We start from the raw sequence: 5,670 nt of genomic DNA on the forward strand, positions 1-5,670 counted from the left end.
TATATAGTCAACAGCCAGGCGAACAGAGATGAGAACTGTACTTAAGTACTTGAGTAAATGTACTTAGATACTTCCTGTGTCACATGCGGAGACGGGCTGTGGGCGTGTTTGTGTTGTTTACTAACAAGACTATCATGGCGGCGGCGGAGCTCAAGTCTAGTTTCTCCACCTGGAGATATTCTCACTATTTCACTTTTGTCGAGCACAAAGAACGTTTTAGTTAAATGTAAGTTGTGTCTTGGCGGGTCAAAGATCCTATCTACTGCCCAAACCAGTAATTCTAATCTCTTAAAACATCTGCAGAAACAACATGCTGGGACGAAGCTAGTAGCTAAGACCACAGAGACTCAGCCGACGCCACTCCACCTCCACCTAAGCAACAGCGGCTGGATTTTAACCAAGGGACTGCTGGCCAGGGAAAAGTCGATAAAGCCATTGCACGGTATGTTGTAGAACACATGCAGGCTATTGCTACAGTGGAGTCACCCGCTTTCAGGGAGCTAGTTAGCATGATAGCATGTCCGGGCGGCACACGGCATATGGGACGGAAAACTTTTTCCAACTACCTGGAGAAAGAATATACAAAAATGGAAAGCCAGCTAATATCGATGCAATCCAGATTGCATATAATGCATGTCAAGTTGATCAACAGATTGTATTATTCTCCAATGCAATAACAGTACTGAAATGAAGGCTATAAGGGCATTAATGAGACATGTTGTCAAGTAACGAAAACGTTACTTTTCACAGTAACGCATTACTTTTGGGTGTAAGTAACTAGTAAAGTAACTGAGTTACTTTTAACATGAAGTAACTAGTAATAGTAACTAGTTACTGGTTTTCAGAGCACAACACTGCTCAAGGGTAACTTTTTAGTTATGATCTAATATGATTTTATCTGATTTTATCTAATAAAATCAGACTCTCTTCAGAGCAGCAATTAACAACTAGTCAGTAAGATTAAACTATAAAAAGTTAATAAAATTAAAAATCTAAGTATTGCAACAGGAAGTATTTATTATATCTGTATTTCTAGCTGTCTGCATATGTACTTGTAAATCCATGCAGGTTTCCTACCTGTTGTGCTTCAGTTGTGACCCTGCAGAGGTGAAGGTCTACGAAGTCGGTCTTATTAGCACCATGATGCATGTCCTCGAGTGAGTCCCATGATTTGATAAATATAGCGTTCTGATCACGTAATACTCACAACGTTCTTACAGCAACCATCTCTCCAACAGAGGCATAACATTTCAAAACTTTAAATAGACTCCACTATGAAACTGCTTAACTGGATAAAAGGTATATCAGATGTTGTTATTGTTTCATTGGTACATAAATATGATATATTACTGATCTAGGTTATACTTATTTGTAGAATGTGTTTTTGTATTAACTCTGTATCTGCGGGCTCCAATAACAGTCAGGCCCTCTTCAAGTATGGGGCTGATATGAAGTGTGTCAGTCAGTCGATATCTCACTGCTTTGAAGTCATGGCGTGACACTGGATCTGAATATTTCCAGACGCTGCAAGAGGCCAGAACGATGGAGGGATGTGACCGGAGCTGCATCGTGTGAGGCTCATGTGATTCCCCTTAACCTAAATGCGGATATACATCTTAATTTGCGAAAATGTATTCTACTATCTAAAATGTTGATTATGGATTAACATGTTGTAATTGAGGGGTTCATTCATTTTTAAAGTCCCCTTTCAGTCAAAAATGTATTTTTCTAATTCTGACTTCACTTTGATATTCGACCGTCAGTGCAGAATGATGAATGGGTTTGAAACTAGAAGGCTGTTTTCACATTCTTCTGCTGAAGGGGAAAGGTCCTCTGTGCTCAACTCAAATGTCAGACATGTTTAACACGCTATGCACCAACATAACTCTGTGACATCATACAGAGTTTTGATGTGTGATGTGTAAACTTACAGTCTGTACACTTCAACTGCGAATGGACTTTTCTGTATAATAAGTGATGGCTTGTATAGAAGTTTTCTTTTTTTAATAGTTTTTTTTTCAGAAATTCTAGATTTTGGAACCTGTTAGTAAACTTTTAAGTAAACTCATAGTCGACTTTAAACTGTAAATGTTAGTATGTCATTGACAAAATTGTCGATCACTAGAATAAGAACCCAAATCTGGAACTGTTCATGTTCAGTAGCTGTTAATTAATAGATTGTGGCCCAGGTGCCCTGCATCAAAAGTTTATAATCACATATCTGTCTTTACGACAAAGCAACCCAAACTAAAATGAATTCATAACCAAGCTTTTATTACAGCCTCTAAACTCTTTTTAAAATATGCCTTATTAAAAAGGCAGCAACCAAAAGTCCAATGAAATCAGAATACTGTATATCAAGCTCATATCACCTCTAAGTTGTTGTTTTTTGGAGAATTTCTATTGTAAAAATATTCATGTTTTATTTTACTATACTTTCCTGCACATTTTTACTTCATTTGTGATCTTCCTCCTGTCTGCTTTTCATTTGATATGCCAAAACTTGAGTGGGTCAATCATCCTGATATGCAAGTTTACTTTGTCATTTAAATCTAACAAAAGAACATTCTGGTGACCATTGAGAGAAACACTTAAAATCTTGGGTAACTGAAATTATGGCACAGATGTCAGCCTACAAAATCGGGCTTATCTTCTGCTTGAATGTGAAATGTACCATTAGGAAGGACAGTTCATCTGTGGAGGTATTGAGCCTTTGTTTACAGCTATCAGTAAGACTTAGTAAAGACAATGTGATTACGGGTCCATCCATGCTGTGAAAATGTTACTGACACTAAAAGATACAAAGATAACCTATCAGTCCTGATCTCATTATCAACTGTTAAAGTGTACTTAGAAGATGCCTAATGTGCCTTAACTGCAGTTGAATGTATTGAATTACGATGATGGGGTAACATTGGAAATGTAGAAGAAAAATGACCTAACATCATATAATCTACAACATTGTTTTGTAAATTAGCTATAAGAAAATGAAGAAATGTTCAAATCAAAAGTCACACTTTTTGAAACTTGGGAAATTATTGAATTTGTAAAGTAACATATCAAAAAGAGTTTTCTCAAAGTGAAAATTTCTACAGTCAGAATTTGCATCTAACACTTTCCCAGGCTGTAGCTACAGCCTTTATTTGCCTAATTTTCATCACTATAGATATTTATGAGAAAAAAGACCCTCTAATTGGCCAAACCACAGCCTGGGCTATGTGCCCAAGAGGGCCCTCTCAATTCATCAGCTGTGATAAAGGGAGACAAGCCAGGGCCTGTGTGGCTCCTGCACCTGGGGCAGCGGGCCGTTTTGAACCGGGTGGGATTCTGTTTCCATCAACAGGATTAGGCTCTTATGAGTCAGGTCTTGGGAGTTAAGATTGGAATCTGTTTGGGTTGTTTCACACTGGCTAAAGCGACAGAATTTCACCCTAATTGTTTACCATGTCAGCCCCGGCAATTCAGCGTCAATTAAACAAAGCCCAGTAAACAGACACATTCAACAGCAGCTCAGTGACATAATGTTTAAACAGAGAGGAGTTTGTGTTTGGTCCCGTTACCAAGCCACCTTGCTTTGTGGCATCGCTTATGTATGAAACAGGGGTGCAAAGTCTTAATTATAGCAAATAAAGGATAGAAAACAGAAAACCGTAGACAAAGATTCCTATTATGGATCTAACGGGAGTGTTAAGAAAGGCTGTTTAGCAATTTACAAGGAGGCTAAGAGTGAGAAAAGAGTTTAAAAAATGTGAGACGTTGAGTGGAAGTAGTTCCAATACACAAAAAAATGAAGTAATGATTAAAAAATAGACTGAGTTTAGAAATACAAAAGTAATCATTTTCAAGCTTAGTTAGAAGACATTGTTTTAGAAAAAAGTCTGGTACACCATTCTGTAATTTCTCTTGTGTTGCAGTATGGTTCATGGTTCATCCCATGAACAAAATGTGATGAACCAAACTTGTATTGCAATATTTAAACATGTTAAATGATGATTGATTTGCCTTCTGTAAATATGACATTCACACATTAGCCTACTGGACATTTAGCCTTTTTTTATCCAATGTCATGATTGTCAAACACTCCTACATGTTTATAATGTGGACAGATGTGTTGTAAAATGATATCCTAGGCTAAATATGTTTAATATAATGATCTTCAATCAAAGGGTGGGTAAACTACCTTAATCTGGTGATGAATTAATAACAAACCATGCCCATACCTTTATGCCTGTCAGTGTCAGTTTAACATTATTTAATTGTGTTGATAACTGGTGCACAAGCAAAAGTGCTCTTTAATATGGCATTTGCCTGTTTCTAACAGAACTAGTCTTGTCCCGCATTTAAAATGGTCTCACCTGTGGCCTGCTGGTTTATCCCATAGTTTAACCTCACTTAAGTGTGAAGCAAGAAGCGCCTGCAGGCCTTCAGGAGGATTATGCATCGTGACAATGGTGAGATTTGATCAGGAGCACTAACAAAACGTTATTGTCCTCACCTCAAATGTCACAGACAGACAACACAGAAGTATCAGTGCTCGAGCTGTTTGGGGGTCATGTCAAAATCCAGCACGTCGACTCTGCAGAATTCAGACTTCACCTCCAGGCCACTGTACCGAAACTGCGACCTGTTTTTAACAATGAATAGAACACAGGTCAGTTAATTTCGCCTGCTTACTACCACAGGCCTATTTAACACTACACCGGTTCCAAGATGGCAAAAATAACTCTATCTTGCATTACATTTATCTTGACACACAAATGAGACAAACGATAGCTTCTGCCTTAAAATCCTCAAATAATTGAATTTACTTGAACTGCTTTGGCTGTGTTTATCTTGGGACGACGTCAAGTGCAGCATTTCATTTCAACCACAAGATGGCGGACCACCGCCAACCAAACAGTCGTCATGCAAAAGTGTACACATAAGCTTTCAACTAGGATATAAACAGTGTGATGACATCATTCAGGTCTTTTTCTCGGATAAAGGCAGCAATATCACTGCAGAAAACACTCAATTATTACTAGTAAACATTAGCATGTTCTTTATCAGCAGTAAATAAGGTAGCATACTGACCGATTGATGAGTAATATTATTGTGCATTGCATCAGGTCAAGGCGGAGCTAATTTTAATGACGTGATATATTAATGCACTTTTTACTCTTGCATCATGTTTTAGGCAAATTGTACTCCCAATGTTTGAGCTAAGCCGAGGTACAGCCAAACTGACCCCTTTGTTATCGTGCAAGGCTTTCAATAACAAAGTAACTATTTTCTGTACCTGACAGATAAAGGAAACTGAAACGTATACGCTTACAATATGTAATAAAATAAGTAGCTATCATAAAATAAGAATAGTCAAGTATACTATCAAAACATTATAGGCCTACAGGTTACTTTCATAAATGTCACTCCTGTAAAGAGGGACAACAGGTTGTATTTCTAGCAGTGTGAATAATCACCAAATAAAAACTACATGTAAGACCCACACCATTTAAAAAAAAAATTTTTTTAAATTAAATGTTGTTGTGCATTGAACCTCAACAAATATGAGTCGTTTTCTGTAAACCATAATTTGATGTGCCAAATTACAGCCCAATGTGTTTGTTCTGTGTAACCAACTTTTTCTTCAGTATCAGGCTAAACAGAGAATGCAATTCCCCTATCATATTG

The 5,670-nt window shown here is 37.5% G+C and overlaps 1 long non-coding RNA gene across 1 annotated transcript; it reads left to right on the forward strand.

The window, feature by feature from the left end:
* The first annotated feature begins 390 nt into the window (after positions 1-390).
* LOC117542012 lies at positions 391-3,820 on the forward strand. The gene is made up of 2 exons (XR_004568363.1): positions 391-442; positions 1,522-3,820. It is a non-coding gene; the product is annotated as an uncharacterized LOC117542012 (long non-coding RNA).
* The last annotated feature ends 1,850 nt before the right edge of the window (positions 3,821-5,670 follow it).

Source organism: Gymnodraco acuticeps, unplaced genomic scaffold (assembly GCF_902827175.1).
Source record: "Gymnodraco acuticeps unplaced genomic scaffold, fGymAcu1.1, whole genome shotgun sequence".
Taxonomy (NCBI): domain Eukaryota; kingdom Metazoa; phylum Chordata; class Actinopteri; order Perciformes; family Bathydraconidae; genus Gymnodraco; species Gymnodraco acuticeps.